This window comes from Arachis hypogaea, chromosome 16, assembly GCF_003086295.3.
Source record: "Arachis hypogaea cultivar Tifrunner chromosome 16, arahy.Tifrunner.gnm2.J5K5, whole genome shotgun sequence".
Taxonomy (NCBI): Eukaryota; Viridiplantae; Streptophyta; class Magnoliopsida; order Fabales; family Fabaceae; genus Arachis; species Arachis hypogaea.
In genome coordinates, this window is record NC_092051.1 from 68,792,857 (window position 1) to 68,811,645 (window position 18,789).

General features: G+C 40.9%; 6 non-coding genes and 1 pseudogene across 6 annotated transcripts; 6 read left to right on the top strand and 1 right to left on the bottom strand.

Annotated features, from left to right (window-relative positions):
• Positions 1-151: 151 nt before the first annotated feature.
• On the top strand, positions 152-264 carry LOC112759464 (5S ribosomal RNA; annotated as a pseudogene).
• Positions 265-443: 179 nt separating this feature from the next.
• Positions 444-562, top strand: LOC112759907 (5S ribosomal RNA). The gene has a single exon (XR_003180371.1). It is a non-coding gene; the product is annotated as a 5S ribosomal RNA (ribosomal RNA).
• Positions 563-740: 178 nt separating this feature from the next.
• LOC112761010 (5S ribosomal RNA) lies at positions 741-859 on the top strand. Its single transcript, XR_003181420.1, has one exon. It is a non-coding gene; the product is annotated as a 5S ribosomal RNA (ribosomal RNA).
• Positions 860-5,133: 4,274 nt separating this feature from the next.
• LOC112761901 (small nucleolar RNA R71) lies at positions 5,134-5,241 on the bottom strand. Its single transcript, XR_003182272.1, has one exon. It is a non-coding gene; the product is annotated as a small nucleolar RNA R71 (small nucleolar RNA).
• A 6,683-nt stretch (positions 5,242-11,924) lies between these two features.
• Positions 11,925-12,043, top strand: LOC112761638 (5S ribosomal RNA). The gene has a single exon (XR_003182025.1). It is a non-coding gene; the product is annotated as a 5S ribosomal RNA (ribosomal RNA).
• Positions 12,044-12,235: 192 nt separating this feature from the next.
• LOC112761206 (5S ribosomal RNA) lies at positions 12,236-12,354 on the top strand. The gene has a single exon (XR_003181612.1). It is a non-coding gene; the product is annotated as a 5S ribosomal RNA (ribosomal RNA).
• Positions 12,355-12,532: 178 nt separating this feature from the next.
• On the top strand, positions 12,533-12,651 carry LOC112759884 (5S ribosomal RNA). The gene has a single exon (XR_003180349.1). It is a non-coding gene; the product is annotated as a 5S ribosomal RNA (ribosomal RNA).
• The last annotated feature ends 6,138 nt before the right edge of the window (positions 12,652-18,789 follow it).

An 18,789-nucleotide genomic window follows, 5' to 3' on the forward strand; every position in this document is an offset into this window, starting at 1 on the left:
CTTTAAACGACGCTATCTTGAATAGTTTAGCTAAAGCGAGCCTCAATTACCTGATTTTCAGCAAGCTCGCACGATCCCCGCAGGGATTCGCAGCTCGACTTACCCTACGTCGCGAGACATGCTTATGATAATTGTGTGCGCATACTTTAACAGGTGCGATCATACCAGTGCTAACTCACCGGATCCCATCAGAACTCCGTAGTTAAGCGTGCTTGGGCGAGAGTAGTACTAGGATAGGTGACGGAAGTCCTCGTGTTGCACCTTTTTTTTTTACGTCGTGCTTACCCTCGTTCTTTAAACGACGGTATCTTGAATAGTTTAGCTAAAGCGTGCCTCAATTACCTGATTTTCGGCAAGCTCGCACGGGCCCCGCAGGGATTCGCAGCTCGACTTACTCTACGTCGCGAGACATACTTATGATAATTGTGTGCGCATACTTTAACAGGTGTGATCATACCAGCACTAATGCACCGGATCCCATCTGAACTCCGCAGTTAAGCATGCTTGGGCGAGAGTAGTACTAGGATGGGTGACCTCCTGGGAAGTCCTCGTGTTGCACTTTTTTTTTTTACGTCGTGCTTACTCTCGTTCTTTAAACGATGCTATCTTGAATAGTTTAGCTAAAGCGAGCCTCAATGACCTGATTTTCGGGAAGCTCGCACGGGCCCGCAGGGATTCGCAGCTCGACTTACCCTACGTCGCAAGAGATGCTTATGATAATTATGTGCGCAAACTTTAATAGGTGCGATCATACCAGCACTAATGCACCGGATCCTATCAGAACTCCGCAGTTAAGCGTGCTTGGCCGAGAGTAGTACTAGGATGGGTGACCTCCTGGGAAGTCCTTGTGTTGCACCTTTTTTTTTACGTTGTGCTTACCCTCGTTCTTTAAACGACGCTATCTTGAATAGTTTAGCTAAAGCAAGCCTCAACGACCTGATTTTCGGCACGCTCGCACGGTGATGAGCGGATAATTTATACGCTTTTTGGCATTGTTTTTAGTATGTTTTTAGTAGGATCTAGTTACTTTTAGGGATGTTTTCCTTTGTTTTTATGTTAAATTCACATTTCTGGACTTTACTATGAGTTTGTGTGTTTTTCTGTAATTTTAGGTATTTTCTGGCTGAAATTGAGGGACTTGAGCAAAAATCAGATTCAGAGGTTGAAGAAGGACTGCTGATGCTGTTGGATTCTGACCTCCCTGCACTCAAAGTGGATTTTCTGGAGCTACAGAACTCGAAATAGCGCGCTTCTAATTGCGTTGGAAAGTAGACATCCAGGGCTTTCCAGCAATATATAATAGTCCATACTTTGGCCAAGAATTGACGACGTAAACTGGCGCTCAACGCCAGCCTTCTGCCCAAATCTGGCGTCCAGCGCCAGAAAAGGATCCAAAACCAGAGTTGAACGCCCAAACTGGCACAGAAACTGGCGTTCAACTCCACAAATGGCCTCTGCACGTACAACACTTAAGCTCAGCCCAAACACACACCAAGTGGGCCCCGGAAGTGGATTTATACATCAAATACTTACTCATGTAAACCCTAGTAGCTAGTTTATTATAAATAGGACCTCTTACTATTGTATTAGGCATCTTGGAACGCATTGTTCTTAGACCATGGGGGCTGGCCACACGGCCATGCCTGGACCTATCACTTATGTATTTTCATACGGTAGAGTTTCTACACTCCATAGATTAAGGTGTGGAGCTCTGCTGTTCCTCAAAGATTAATGCAAAGTACTACTGTTTTCTATTCAATTCTTCTTATTTCGCTTCTAAGATATCCATTCGCACCCAAGAACGTGATGAAGGTGATGATTATGTGTGACGCTCATCATCCTTCTCCCTTATGAACGCGTGCCTGACAAACACTTCTGTTCTACATGAATTAAGCTAGAATGAATATCTCTTAGATCTCCTAACCAGAATCTTCGTGGCGTAAGCTAGAATGATGGCGGCATTCAAGAGAATCCGGAAGGTCTAAACCTTGTCTGTGGTATTCTGAGTAGGATTCAATGATTGAATGACTGTGACGAGCTTCAAACTCATGATTGTTGGGCGTTAGTGACAGACGCAAAAGGATAGTAAATCTTATTCCAGCATGATCGAGAACCGACAGATGAATAGCCGTGCCGTGACAGGGTGCGTGAGCATATTATTCACTGAGAGGATAAGATGAAGCCATTGACAAGGGTGATGCCTCCAGACGATTAGCCGTGCCGTGACAGGGCATTGGATCATTTTCCCGTGAGATGACCGAAAGTAGCTGTTGACAGTGGTGATGTATCACATAAAGCCAGCCATGGAAAGGAGTAAGACTGATTGGATGAAGATAGCAGGAAAGCAGAGGTTCAGAGGGACGAAAAGCATCTCCATTCGCTTATCTGAAATTCCTACCAATGAATTACATAAGTATCTCTATCCCTATTTTATTATATAATATTCAAAAACACCATTATCACTTTATATCTGCCTGACTGAGATTTACAAGGTGACCATAGCTTGCTTCATACCAACAATCTCCGTGGGATTCGACCCTTACTCACGTAAGGTATTACTTGGACGACCCAGTGCACTTGCTGGTTAGTTGTATCGAAGTTGTGACAATCATGAATTAAGATCAGAGCACCAAGCTCTGGAGCCATTACCAGGATTTGTTCGAGCCTGGAGATCACAATTTCGTGCACCAAGTTTTTGGCGCCGTTGCTGGGGATTGTTTGTGTATGGACAACTGACGGCTCATCTTGTTGCTCAGATTAGGTAATTTTCTTTTCGTTTTGTTTTCAAAAAACTTTTCAAAAATATTTCTAAAATTTTCTCATCTGTTTTCGAAAAAAATAAAAATGTTTTCAAAATTTTTCTTCAAAAATTTTTAAGAATGAATTCTAGTGTTTCATGAAGCATGTTGAAGCTTGGCTGGCTGTAAAGCCATGTCTATTCCTTTGGTAATGAGTATGTCAGGCATGTCATATCTGAATTACATGCTGAAGCTTGGCTGGCCATTGGCCATGTCTAGTATTTTGGACCGGAGCTTTCATTGAAAGCTTGGCTGGCTAGTGAGCCATGTCTAATTCCTGGACTGAAGCTTTAGACTAAGAATGCAAGATTCCTGGAATTCATATTAAAAATTTTGGAATCCTTATTTTCCTTTTTCAATTAATTTTTGAAAAAATCCAAAAAAAAAAAAAATTTAGAAAATCATAAAAATCAAAAATATTTTTGTGTTCTTGTTTGAGTCTTGAGTCATGTTATAAGTTTGGTGTCAATTGCATATGCATTTTGCATTTTTCGAAAATATCATTCATTCATAGTGTTCTTCATGATCTTCAAGTTGTTCTTGGTAAGTCTTCTTGTTTGATCTTGATGATTTTTTGTTTTGTGTCTTTTCATGTTTATCATATGCATTCTTGAATTCTTAGTGCCTAAGCATTAAAGAATTCTAAGTTTGGTGTCTTGCATGTTTTCTTTGCATTAAAAATTTTTCAAAAATATGTTCTTGATGTTCATCATGACATTCATAGTGTTCTTGGTGTTCATCTTGACATTCATAGCATTCTTGCATGCATCACATGTTTTGATCTAAAAATTTCATGCATTGCATTTTTTTTGTGTTTTTCCCTTGCATCATAAAAATTCAAAAATAAAAAAAAATATCCTTCCTTTTTTATCTCATCAAATTCGAAAATTTGGATTGACTTTTTCAAAAATTTTTAAAATCAAATTGTTTCTCATGAGTCAAATCAAATTTTCAATTTGAAAATCTTATCTTTTTCAAAATCTTTTTCAAAAATCAAATCTTTTTCAAAATTCTTAGTTATTTTCGAAAATTCCAAAAATATTTTTCAAAAATCTTTTTCTTATTTTTATATAAAATTTTCGAAAATAACTAATCAATTAATGTTTTGATTCAAAAATTTGAAGTTTGTTACTTGCTTGTTAAGAAAGATTCAAACTTTAAGTTCTAGAATCATATCTTGTGATTTCTTATGAATCAAGTCATTAATTGTGATTTTAAAAATCAAATCTTTTTCAAAAACTAATTTCAATCATATCTTTTCAAAAATATCTTCTTATCTTATCTTTTTCAAAAATATCTTTTCAAAATATCTTTCCTAACCTTCTAACTACTTATCTTTTCAAAAATTGGTTTTCAAAATTTGTTTCAACTAACTAACTAACTTTTTGTTTGTTTCTTAACTTTTTCAAAACCACCTAACTAATTCTCCCTTTCTAATTTTCGAAAATACCTCCCCCTTTTTCAAAATTTTTTTTTTAATTAACTAATTATTTTTATTTCTATTTTCAAAAAAAAAATTTTCGAAAAAAATTACTAAATATTTTTCAAAAACGATTTTCAAAAATCACTAACTCCTCTTCAAAAATAATTTTCGAAAATTATTCCTCCCCCATCTCATTCTATTTATTCATTCATATCCTAACATCTCATTTCATCTCTCTTCCATCCTCACAGTTGTGTTTCTTCCATTATATTACATTCTTTTTCTCCCCCTCTTTTCTTCCACTCACAAAGGGATCCCTATACTGTGGTATAAAGGATCTTTATTATTACTATTTTTTTGTGCCTTCTTCTTTGTCATATGAGCAGGAGCAAGGATAAGAGCATTCTTGTGGAAGCAGATCCAGAACCTGAAAGGACTCTGAAGAGAAAATTAAGAGAAGCTAAAATACAACAATCCAGAGATAACCTTTCAGAAATTTTCGAACAGGAAAAGGAGATGGCAGCCGAAAATAATAATAATATAAGGAAGATGCTTGGTGACTTTACTGCACCTAATTCCAATTTACATGGAAGAAGCATCTCCATTCCTGCCATTGGAGCAAACAATTTTGAGCTGAAACCTCAATTAGTTTCTCTGATGCAGCAGAACTGCAAGTTTCATGGACTTCCATCTGAAGATCCTTTTCAGTTCTTAACTGAATTCTTGCAGATATGTGATACTGTTAAGACTAATGGAGTAGATCCTGAAGTCTACAGGCTCATGCTTTTCCCTTTTGCTGTAAGAGACAGAGCTAGATTATGGTTGGATTCTCAACCCAAAGACAGCCTGAACTCTTGGGATAAGCTGGTCACGGCTTTCTTAGCCAAGTACTTTCCTCCTCAAAAGCTGAGCAAGCTTAGAGCTGATGTTCAAACCTTCAGACAGAAAGAAGGTGAATCTCTCTATGAAGCTTGGGAAAGATACAAACAGTTGACCAAAAAGTGTCCTTCTGACATGCTTTCAGAATGGACCATCCTGGATATATTCTATGATGGTTTATCTGAGCTATCAAAGATGTCACTGGACACTTCTGCAGGTGGATCCATTCACCTAAAGAAGCTCAAGAACTCATTGACATGGTTGCTAATAACCAGTTCATGTACACTTCTGAAAGGAATCCTGTGAGTAATGGGACGCCTATGAAGAAGGGAGTTCTTGAAGTTGATACTCTGAATGCCATATTGGCTCAGAATAAAATATTGACTCAGCAAGTCAATATGATCTCTCAGAGTCTGCATGGAATGCAAGCTGCATCCAACAGTACTCAAGAGGCATCTTCTGAAGAAGAAGCCTATGATCCTGAGAACCCTGCAATAGCAGAGGTAAATTACTTAGGTGAACCTTATGGAAACACCTATAACTCAACATGGAGAAATCATCCAAATTTCTCATGGAAGGATCAAAAGCCCCAACAAGGCTTTAATAATGGTGGAAGAAACAGGTTTAGCAATAGCAAACCTTTTCCATCATCAACTCAGCAACAGACAGAGAACTCTGAACAAAATGCTTCTAATTTAGCAAATCTAGTCTCTGATCTATCTAAGGCCACTGTAAGTTTCATGAATGAAACAAGATCTTCCATTAGAAATTTGGAAGCACAAGTGGGCCAGCTGAGTAAAAGGATCACTGAAATCCCTCCTAGTACTCTCCCAAGCAATACAGAAGAGAACCCAAAAGGAGAGTGCAAGGCCATTGACATAAGCGCCATGGCCGAACCTGTGAGGAGAGGAGAGGACGTGAATCCCAAGGAGGAAGACCTCCTGGGACGTCCAGTGATCAATAAGGAGCTTCCCTCTGGGGAATCAAAGAACTCTGAGGCCCATCTAGAGACCATAGAGATCCCATTGAACCTCCTTATGCCCTTCATGAGCTCTGATGAGTATTCCTCTTCTGAAGAGAATGAGGATGTTACTGAAGAGCAAACTGCCAAGTTTCTTGGTGCAATCATGAAGCTAAATGCCAAATTATTTGGCATTGATACTTGGGAAGTTGAACCTCCCTTGTTCATCAATGAACTAAGTGATATGGATCAACTGACATTGCCTCAGAAGAGACAGGATCCTGGAAAGTTCATAATCCCTTGTACCATAGGCACCATGATCTTTAAGGCTCTGTGTGACCTTGGTTCAGGGATAAACCTCATGCCCCTCTCTGTAATAGAGAAACTGGGAATCTATGGGGTGCAAGCTGCTAAAATCTCACTAGAGATGGCAGACAGCTCAAGAAAACAGGCTTATGGACAAGTAAAAGATGTATTAGTAAAGGTTGAGGGCCTTTACATACCTACTGATTTCATAGTCCTGGATACTGGAAAGGAAGAGGATGAATCCATCATCCTAGGAAGACCTTTCCTGGCCACAGCAAGAGCTGTGATTGATGTTGACAGAGGTGAAATAGTCCTTCAATGGAATGAGAACTCCCTTGTATTCAAAACTCAAGGATCTCCCTCTGCAACCATGGAGAGGAAGCAGAAAAAGCTTCTCTCCAAGCAGAGTCAACCAGAGCCCCCACAGTCAAACTCTAAGTTTGGTGTTGGGAGGCCACAACCAAACTCTAAGTTTGGTGTTGAACTCCCATATCCAAACTCTAAGTTTGGTGTTGGAGAGTCTCAACAAAGCTCTGCACATCTGTGAGGCTCCATGAGAGCCCACTGTCAAGCTATTGACATTAAAGAAGCGCTTGTTAGGAGGCAACCCAATGTTTATCTAATTCTTATTTTTATTGTTTTTCATGTTTTCTTAGGTTCATGATCATGTGGAGTCACAAAATAAATAGAAAAATTGAAAACGGAATAAAAAACAGCAAAAGAAAAATCACACCCTGGAGGAGCATCTGTCTGGCGTTCAGCGCCAGAACAGAGCATGGTTCTGGCGCTGAACGCCCAAAATGGGCAGCTTCTGGGCGCTGAATGCCAGAACAGGCATGGTTCTGGCGTTCAACGCCAGAAATGGCACACAAATGGGCGTTGAACGCCCAAAATGGCCACCAACCTGGCGCTGAACGCCCAGAGTTGGGTACAAAGGCATTTTTACATGCCTAATGGTGCAGGGATGTAAATGCCTTGACACCTCAGGATCTGTGGACCCCACAGGATCCACTCAGGATTTGTGGACCCCACAGGATCCACTCAGGATCTGTGGACCCCACAGGATCCCCACCTACCTCCACTCACTTCTTCTCACCACTCTCTTTCACACAACCCCACAAACACTCTTCCCTAAAAACCCCTCACCACTCACATCAATCTCTCTTCCCCATAAACCTACCTCATAAACTCCACCTACCTTCAAAATTCAAAACCAATTTCCCACCCAAACCCACCCATATGGCCGAACCAATACCCCCCCTCCCTTCCCTATATAAAGACCTCCATTCTTCATCAAATTCACACAACACACCCCTCTACACTCCTCTTGGCCGAAACCACATCTCCCTCTCCCTCTCCATATTTCTTCTTCTTCTTCTTCTATTCTTTTGTTTATTGCTCGAGGGCGAGTAATATTCTAAGTTTGGTGTGGTAAAAGCATAGCTTTTTTGCTTTTTTGTTTTTCCATTACCATTGATGGCACCTAAAACCGGAGAATCCTCTAGAAGAGGGAAAGGGAAGATAAAAGCTTCCACATCCGAGTCATGGGAGATGGAAAGGTTCATCTCCAAAGCCCATCAAGACCACTTCTATGATGTTGTGGCCAAGAAGAAGGTGATCCCTGAGGTCCCTTTCAAACTCAAAAGAAATGAGTATCCGGAGATCCGACATGAAATTCAAAGAAGAGGTTGGGAAGTTCTAACAAATCCCATCCAACAAGTCGGCATCCTAATGGTTCAAGAGTTCTATGCCAATGCATGGATTACCAAGAACCATGATCAAAGTAAGAACCCGGATCCAAAGAACTATGTTACAATGGTTCGGGGGAAATACTTAGATTTTAGTCCGGAAAATGTGAGGTTGGCGTTCAACTTGCCATACATGGAAGAGAACGCACGCCCCTACACAAGGAGAGTCAACTTTGATCAAAGGTTGGACCAAGTCCTTATGGACATATGTGTAGAAGGAGCTCAATGGAAGATTGACTCCAAAGGCAAGCCGGTTCAACTAAGAAAATTGGACCTCAAGCCTATAGCTAGAGGATGGTTGGAGTTTATTCAATGCTCAATCATTCCCACTAGCAACCGGTCTGAAGTTACTATAGACCGGGCCATCATGATCCATAGCATCATGATTGGAGAAGAGGTGGAAGTTCATGAGATTATACCTCAAGAACTCTACAAGGTGGCTGACAAGTCCTCCACCATGGCAAGGTTAGCCTTTCCTCACCTCATTTGCCACCTATGCAATTCAGCTGGGATTGACATAGAGGGAGATATCCTCATTAAAGAGGAAAAGCCCATCACTAAGAAAAAGATGGAGCAAGCAAGAGAGCCCACTCATGGAGTTCAAGAGGCGTATGAAGCTCATCACCATGAGATTCCGGAAATGCCTCAAATGCACTTTCCTCCACAAAACTATTGGGAGCACATCAACACCTCCCTAGAAGAATTGAGTTCCAATATGGGACAACTAAGGGTGGAACATCAAGAGCACTCCATCATGCTTCATGAAATAAGAGAATATCAAAAAGCAATGAGGGAGAAGCAACAAAGACAAGGAAGAGACATAGAAGAGCTCAAGGACATCATTGGTTCCTCAAGAAGGAAACGCCACCATCACTAAGGTGGACCAATTCCTTGTTCTTACTTTCTCTGTTTTTCGTTTTTATATGTTATGTGCTTATATATGTTTGTGTCTTCATTACATGATCATTAGTAGTTAGTAACTATGTCTTAAAGATATGAATGTCCTATGAATCCATCACCTCTCTTAAATAAAAAACTGTTTTAATTTAAAAGAACAAGAAGTACATGAGTTTCGAATTTATCCTTGAACTTAGTTTAATTATATTGATGTGGTGACAGTGCTTCTTATTTTCTGAATGTATGTTTGAACAGTGCATATGTCTTTTGAAGTTGTTGTTTAAGAATGTTAAACATGTTGGCTCTTGAAAGAATGATGACTAGGAGACATGTTATTCGATAATCTGAAAAATCATAAAAATGATTCTTGAAGCAAGAAAAAGCAGCAAAGAACAAAGCTTGCAGAAAAAAAAAAAGAAAAAAATAGGCGAAAAAAAAATAGAAAGAAAAAGAAAAAGCAAGCAGAAAAAGCCAATAACCCTTAAAACTAAAAGGCAAGGGCAAATAAAAAGGATCCCAAGGCTTTGAGCATCAGTGGATAGGAGGGCCTAAAGGAATAAAATCCTGGTCTAAGCGGCTAAACCAAGCTGTCCCTAACCATGTGCTTGTGGCGTGTAGGTGTCAAGTGAAAACTTGAGACTGAGCGGTTAAAGTCAAGGTCCAAATCAAAAAAAGAGTGTGCTTAAGAACCCTGGACACCTCTAATTGGGGACTTTAGCAAAGCTGAGTCACAATCTGAAAAGGTTCACCCAATTATGTGTCTGTGGCATTTATGTATCCGGTGGTAATACTGGAAAACAAAGTGCTTAGGGCCACGGCCAAGACTCAGAAAGAAGCTGTGATCAAGAATCATCATACTGAACTAGGAGAGTCAATAACACTATTCGAAATCTGAAGTTCCTATAGATGCCAATCATTCTGAACCTCAATGGATAAAGTGAGATGCCAAAACTATTCAAGAGGCAAAAAGCTATAAGTCCCACTTATATGATTGAAGCTCTGTTTCATTGATAGTTTGGAATTTATAGTATATTCTCTTCTTTTTATCCTGTTTGATTTTCAGTTGCTTGGGGACAAGCAACAATTTAAGTTTGGTGTTGTGATGAGCGGATAATTTATACGCTTTTTGGCATTGTTTTTAGTATGTTTTTAGTAGGATCTAGTTACTTTTAGGGATGTTTTCCTTAGTTTTTATGTTAAATTCACATTTCTGGACTTTACTTTGAGTTTGTGTGTTTTTCTATAATTTCAGGTATTTTCTGGCTGAAATTGAGGGACTTGAGCAAAAATCAGATTCAGAGGTTGAAGAAGGACTGCTGATGCTGTTGGATTCTGACCTCCCTGCACTCAAAGTGGATTTTCTGGAGCTACAGAACTCGAAATGGCGCGCTTCCAATTGCGTTGGAAAGTAGACATCCAGGGCTTTCCAAAAATATATAATAGTCCATAGTTTGGCCAAGAATTGACGACGTAAACTGGCGCTCAACGCCAGCCTTCTGCCCAAATCTGGCGTCCAGCGCCAGAAAAGGATCCAAAACCAGAGTTGAACGCCCAAACTGGCACAGAAACTGGCGTTCAACTCCACAAATGGCCTCTGCACGTACAACACTTAAGCTCAGCCCAAACACACACCAAGTGGGCCCCGGAAGTGGATTTATACATCAAATACTTACTCATGTAAACCCTAGTAGCTAGTTTATTATAAATAGGACCTCTTACTATTGTATTAGGCATCTTGGAACGCATTGTTCTTAGACCATGGGGGCTGGCCACACGGCCATGCCTGGACCTATCACTTATGTATTTTCATACGGTAGAGTTTCTACACTCCATAGATTAAGGTGTGGAGCTCTGCTGTTCCTCAAAGATTAATGCAAAGTACTACTGTTTTCTATTCAATTCTTCTTATTTCGCTTCTAAGATATCCATTCGCACCCAAGAACGTGATGAAGGTGATGATTATGTATGACGCTCATCATCCTTCTCCCTTATGAACGCGTGCCTGACAAACACTTCTGTTCTACATGAATTAAGCTAGAATGAATATCTCTTAGATCTCCTAACCAGAATCTTCGTGGCGTAAGCTAGAATGATGGCGACATTCAAGAGAATCCGGAAGGTCTAAACCTTGTCTGTGGTATTCTGAGTAGGATTCAATGATTGAATGACTGTGACGAGCTTCAAACTCGTGATTGTTGGGCGTTAGTGACAGACGCAAAAGGATAGTAAATCTTATTCCAGCATGATCGAGAACCGACAGATGAATAGCCGTGCCGTGACAGGGTGCGTGAGCATATTATTCACTGAGAGGATAAGATGAAGCCATTGACAAGGGTGATGCCTCCAGACGATTAGCCGTGCCGTGACAGGGCATTAGATCATTTTCCCGTGAGATGACCGAAAGTAGCTGTTGACAGTGGTGATGTATCACATAAAGCCAGCCATGGAAAGGAGTAAGACTGATTGGATGAAGATAGCAGGAAAGCAGAGGTTCAAAGGGACGAAAAGCATCTCCATTCGCTTATCTGAAATTCCTACCAATGAATTACATAAGTATCTCTATCCCTATTTTATTATATAATATTCGAAAACACCATTATCACTTTATATCTGCCTGACTGAGATTTACAAGGTGACCATAGCTTGCTTCATACCAACAATCTCCGTGGGATTCGACCCTTACTCACGTAAGGTATTACTTGGACGACCCAGTGCACTTGCTGGTTAGTTGTATCGAAGTTGTGACAATCATGAATTAAGATCAGAGCACCAAGCTCTGGAGCCATTACCAGGATTTGTTCGAGCCTGGAGATCACAATTTCGTGCACCACACGGGCCCTGCAGGGATTCGCAGCTCGACTTACCCTACGTCGCGAGAGATGCTTATGATAATTATGTGCGAATACTTTAATAGGTGCGATCATACCAGCACTAATGTACCGGATCCCATAAGAACTTCGCAGTTAAGCGTGCTTGGGCGAGAGTAGTACTAGGATGGGTGACCTCTTGGGAAGTTCTTGTGCTGCACCTCTCTCTCTCTTTTTTTTTTTTTTACGTCGTGCTTACCCTCGTTCCTTAAACGACGCTATCTTGAATAGTTTAGTTAAAGCAACCCTCAATGACCTGATTTTCGGCAAGCTCGCCCGGGCCCGCAGGGATTCGCAGCTCGACTTACCCTACGTCGCGAGACATGCTTATGATAATTGTGTGCACATACATTAACAGGTGCGATCATACCAGCACTAATGCACCGGATCCCATCAGAACTCCGCAGTTAAGCTTGCTTGCGCGAGAGTAGTACTAGGATGGGTGACCTCCTGGGAAGTCCTCGTGTTGCACCTTTTTTTTTTACGTCGTTCTTACCTTCGTTCTTTAAACGACTCTATCTTGAAGAGTTTAGCTAAAGCGAGCCTCAATTACCTGATTTTCGGGAAGCTCGCACGGGCCCGCAGGGATTCGCAGCTCGACTTACCCTACGTCGCAAGAGATGCTTATGATAATTATGTGCGCAAACTTTAATAGGTGCGATCATACCAGCACTAATGCACCGGATCCTATCAGAACTCCGCAGTTAAGCGTGCTTGGGCGAGAGTAGTACTAGGATGGGTGACCTCCTGGGAAGTCCTTGTGTTGCACCTTTTTTTTTTACGTCGTGCTTACCCTCGTTCTTTAAACGACGCTATCTTGAATAGTTTAGCTAAAGCAAGCCTCAACGACCTGATTTTCGGCACGCTCGCACGGGCCCCGCAGGGATTCGCAGCTCGACTTACCCTACGTCGCGAGAGATGCTTATGATAATTATGTGCGAATACTTTAATAGGTGCTGGTGCACGAATTGTGAATCACACTTTTCACAACTCGTACCACTAACCAGCAAGTGCACTGGGTCGTCCAAGTAATACCTTACGTGAGTAAGGGTCGAATCCCACGGAGAATGTTGGTTTGAAGCAATCTATGGTTATCTTGTAAATTTTAGTCAGGAAGTCAACTATGTTTATCAATTGAATTGTGAGTAACCAGTAGAGCATAAATTAAAAGTTTCTTGTTGTGCAGTAATGGAGAATATGTTGGAGTTTTGGAGATGCTTTGTCTTCTGAATCTCTGCTTTCCTCTGTCTTCTTGTTCACGCATGCACGTCCCCCTATGGCAAGCTGTGTGTTGGTGGATCACCGTTGTCAATGGCTACCTTCCATCCTTCCAGTGAAAACTACGCTCACGTGCTCTGTCACAGCACGGCTAATCACCGGTTGGTTCTCGATCCGGTTGGAATAGGATTTACTATCCTTTTGCGTCTGTCACTAACGCCCAGCCTTCAAGAGTTTGAAGCTCGTCACAGTCATTCAATCCTTGAATCCTACTCGGAATACCACAGACAAGGTTTAGACTTTCCGGATTCTCATGAATGCTGCCATCAGTTCTAGCTTATACCACGAAGATTCTGATTAAGGAATCTAAGAGATACTCATTCAATCGTATATAGAACGGAGGTGGTTGTCAGGCACGCGTTCATGGTTTGAGGAAGGTGATGAATGTCACGGATCATCACCTCCATCACAGTTAAGCGCGAATGAACATCTTAGATAGGAACAAGCGTGTTTGAATGGAAAATAGAAATACTTGCATTAATTCATCGAGACACAGCAGAGCTCCTCACCCCCAACAATGGGGTTTAGAGACTCATGCCGTCAGAGAATACAAAGTTTAGATCTGAAATGTCATGAGATACAAAATAAGTCTCTAAAAGTTGTTTAAATACTAAACCAGTAGCCTAGGGTTACAAAATATGAGTGGACTATGATGGATGATGCAGAGATCCACTTCTGGGGCCCACTTGGTGTGCTGGGGCCCACTTGGTGTGTGCTGGGGCTGAGACTTTAAGCAATTCACGTGCAGAGGCCATTTGTGGAGTTGAACGCCAGTTTTTGTGCCAGTTTGGGCGTTCAACTCCAGTTTTTGATCCTTTTCTGGCGCTGGACGCCAGAATTGGGCAGAGGACTGGCGTTGAACGCCAGTTTACGTCCTCTATCATTGTGCAAAGTATGGACTATTATATATTGCTGGAAAGCCCTGGATGTCTACGTTCCAATGCAATTTGAAGCATGCCATTTCGAGTTCTGTAGCTCCAGAAAATCCAATTTGAGTGCAGGGAAGTCAGAATCCAACAGCATTAGCAGTCCTTTTTCAGCCTGAATCAGATTTTTGCTCAGCTCCTTCAATTTCAGCCAGAAAAATACCTGAAATTACAGAAAAACACACAACTCATAGTAAAGTCCAGAAATATGAATTTTTCCTAAAAACTACTAGAAATAGACTAAAAACTAACTAAAACATACTCTAAACTATATGAAATTATCCCCAAAAAGCGTATAAAATATCCGCTCATCACAACACCAAACTTAAACTGTTGCTTGTCCTCAACCAACTAGACAAATAAAATAGAAGACTAATAGGTTGAGAAGCAATAATATCTCAGAGTTTTTGATTGAAGCTCAGATTCTAATTAGATGAGCGGGACTAGTAGCTTTTTGCTTCTGAACAGTTTTGGCATCTCACTTTATCCATTGAAGCTCAGAGTGATTGGCATCTATAGGAACTCAGAATTCAGATAGTGTTATTGATTCTCTTAGTTCAGTGTGATGATTCTTGAACACAGCTTCTTTATGAGTCTTGGCCGTGGCCCTAAGCACTTTGTTTTCCAGTATTACTACCGGATACATAAATGCCACAGACACATAACTGGGTGAACCTTTTCAGATTGTGACTCAGCTTTGCTAAAGTCCCCAATTAGAGGTGTCCAGAGTTCTTAAGCACACTCTTCTTTTTGCTTTGGACCTTGACTTTAACCGCTCAGTCTCAAGTTTTCACTTGACACCTGCACGCCACAAGCACATGGTTAGGGACAGCTTGGTTTAGCCGCTTAGACCAGGATTTCAGTCCTTTAGGCCCTCCTATCCACTGATGCTCAAAGCCTTGGGATCCTTTTTAATTGCCCTTGCCTTTTGGTTTTAAGGGTTATTGGCTTTTTCTGCTTGCTTTTTTTTTTTTTCTGCAAGCTTTGTTCTTTGCTGCTTTTTCTTGCTTCAAGAATCATTTTTATGATTTTTTAGATTATCAATAACATGTCTCATGTTCATTATTCTTTCAAGAGCCAACATATTTAACAGTCTTAAACAACAAATTCAAAAGACATATGCACTGTTCAAGCATTCATTCAGAAGACAGAAAGCATTGCCACCACATTTAACCAATTAAAATTTGTTTTATTTAAACTCGAAATTTTATTGCTTCTTATTCAAAAGATCTACTATTTTATTCATGTTTAATGATGATGAGAAAAATAAACTATAGCTTAATTGGAGATAAAATCAAAATAGATACTAATTACTACTATATGACTTCTAAGGTACTTTTATAAGGACACTGTCACAGAGTTAAGGCAGAAATTGGAAATTAACAACCTTTATTCTGGGGGTATGGGGGTTCCTCTGATCCTTGGGAGGCTTGGTATCACAGAAGATTTTTGGCGCTTCAGTTCCCTTAAGTCACGTCCCTGCTCTTCTTGTTCTTTAAGCATATGGGTCAGCATTTGACTGTGTTCCTTCTGTTGTTTTATTATTTGCTCCATAGCTTCCTGTATCTTGGTGACAGACGTCTCAAGATATTCCCAATATTCCGCTTGAGGAATCTCTGGGAGGAATTCCTGTGCTCTCTTCTTGATATGTTCCTCCTGTGCTTGTTGTCTCTCCATTGATGATTTGGTGATTGACTTTTCAATTAGGATATATTCAGTTATTCCCATCTTGACTCCAGCGTCCTTGCAGAGCAGAGAAATCACGCTTGGATAAGCCAACCTGGCCTCTCTTGAATTTTTGTTAGCAATCTTATAGAGCTCTGTTGAAATCAGCTGATGAACCTCCACTTCCTTTCCCATCATGATGCAATGAATCATCACTGCTCTTTTAACTGTGACTTCAGAACGGTTGCTGGTGGGCAACAGAGAACGCCCAATGAAGTCCAGCCATCCTCTGACAACTGGTTTGAGATCCTCCCTCTTGAGTTGATTTGGGACGCCCTTTGTGTTGGTGGTCCACCTGGCTCCAGGGATACAGATGTCCTCTAGAATCTTATCCAGGCCAATGTCTGCTCTCATCATCCTCCTGTTGAAGGAGTCTGGATCATCCTTTAGCTGAGGTAGCTTTAGTATCTCTCTGATCTTATCAGGGGTGGTATGAACAATTTTTCCCCTGACCATGGTCCGAAATTCGTAGCAGGCAGTTCCAGATAGTCTTTGCTTGTCAGTCTGCCATATATTAGCATAGAACTCCTGGACCATGTTCCTTCCTACTTTCGTTTCAGGATTAGCTAGGACTTCCCAGTTCCTGATTCGAATTTGCTCCTGGATCTCCGGATATTCGTCTTCTTTCAGATCGAATCTAACTTCCGGGATCACTGATCTCAGACCCATTACTTTAAGATAATGGTCTGAATGTTCTTTAGATAAGAACTTCCCTTGATTCCAAAGTGGTTTTGGAACGCTCTCTTTCTTGCCTCTTGGAGTGTATTGTTTCCCTTTGAGAGCCATAATCTTAGTAGTGATCTCGGATAAACACACCAAACTTAGAGGTTTGCTTGTCCTCAAGCAAAAGAAAAGAAAGGAGAGGGATAGAAGGAGATTGAGGTGCACTTGTTGATGGAGGAGGGGGGAGGCCGAACCCAATTTAAAGGGGTGGGGGGTGGATTTTCGAAAAATTGGAAGAGATAAGATAAAAAGATTGAGTTGAAAAAGATAAGATAGAAGATATAGTTTGATTTTGAAAAGATAGGATAGATTTTTGAAAAAGATAAATCTGGGTTTTTGAAAAAGATAATATGAAAAAGATATTGAAAAGATTTTAGAGTGAAAAAGATAAGATAGAAGATATAGTTAGATTTTGAAAAGATAGGATAGATTTTTGAAAAAGATAAATCTGGGTTTTTGAAAAAGATAATATGAAAAAGATATTGAAAAGATTTTAGGGTGAAAAAGATAGATTTGTTTTTGGAAAAGATTTGAAAAGAGTTGGATTGATTTTGCAAAGAGGGTGTGTGCTTATGAATTAAGATACATTTGATATTTTGAGGGTAGGATTTTTAGAAATCAGGGTTCTTGACATGTTTATGTAAATAAAATCATGTATTGAATCATAAAATTATAAATTAGAATGGAAATACGTGTGGGATTACTGGATTTGGCTCCTCCCTGTCCTCCTGGCATTTGAACGCCCAAACACTGCCTGTTTTGGGCGTTCAGCGCCCAAATGCTGATCTCCTGGGCGTTCAGCGCCCAGTTGCTGCCATTCCTGGCGTTCAACGCCCAGTGGGTGGCCATTTCTGGCGTTGAACGCCCAAATGCTGCCATTACTGGCGTTCAGCGCCCAGTGGATGCCCATTTTGGGCGCTGAACGCCCAAAATGCCCCTTTACTGGCGTTTTCTTGCCATTGAGCTCTTTTACTCTATTTTGTGTGCCGAGGTCTTCTGTAAATGATTATTTACCTTGTTGTCAATAAACTCTATATAAAAAATAAAGATAGAAATAGGGCAAAATGCTTAGAGGATTGTTGCCCCACGGCTGGGTTGCCTCCCAGCAAGCGCTTCTTTATTGTCTTTAGCTGGACCTTGCTGAGCTTTTAATCTAGCTTCAGCCTTGAGCATTCTTGCTCAGTGTTGCCTTCAAGATAATGCTTGATTCTCTGTCCATTGACAATGAACTTCTTATCAGAATCAATATCTTGAAGCTCCACATAACCATATGGTGACACACTTGTAATCACGTATGGTCCCTCCACCAGGATTTCAGTTTCCCGGGGAATAGCCTGAGTCTAGAGTTAAACAATAGGACTTTTTGTCCTGGTTCAAAGATTCTAGATGACAGCTTTCTGTCATGCCATTTTTTTTATTTTTCTTTATAAAGCTTGGCGTTTTCGAAAGCTGTGAATCTAAATTCCTCTAGCTCATTTAGCTGGAGCAATCGTTTTTCTCTTGCTAATTTGGCATCTAAGTTTAGGAATCTGGTTGCCCAGTAGGCCTTATGTTCCAGTTCCACGGGCAAGTGGCATGCCTTACCATACACGAGTTGGTATGGAGAGGTCCCTATAGGGGTCTTGAATGCTGTTCTGTAAGCCCACAGAGCATCATCCAAGCTCCTTGCCCAATCCTTTCTACGGGTATTTACTGTCCATTCCAAGATTCTCTTTAATTCTCTGTTAGAGACTTCAGCTTGCCCGTTGGTTTGTGGATGATATAGAGTGGCTACTTTGTGGCGAATTCCATACCGAACCATGGCAGAGTAAAGCTGTTTATTGCAGAAGTGAGTGCCCCCATCGCTGATTAACACTCTAGGGACACCAAACCTGCTAAAGATATGTTTCTGGAGGAATTTCAGCACTGTTTTAGTATCATTGGAGGGTGTGGCGATAGCCTCAACCCATTTTGATACATAGTCAACTGCCACCAGAATATAAGTGTTTGAGTATGATGGTGGGAAAGGTCCCATGAAGTCAATTCCCCATACATCAAACAACTCTATTTCCAAGATCCCTTGTTGAGGCATGGCGTAACCATGAGGCAGGTTACCAGCTCTTTGGCAACTGTCACAATTACGTACAAACTCTCGGGAATCTTTATAGAGTGTGGGCCAATAGAAGCCACATTGGAGGACCTTGGTGGCTGTTCGTTCACCTCCGAAATGGCCTCCATATTGAGATTCGTGGCAATGCCATAGGATTCTCTGTGCTTCC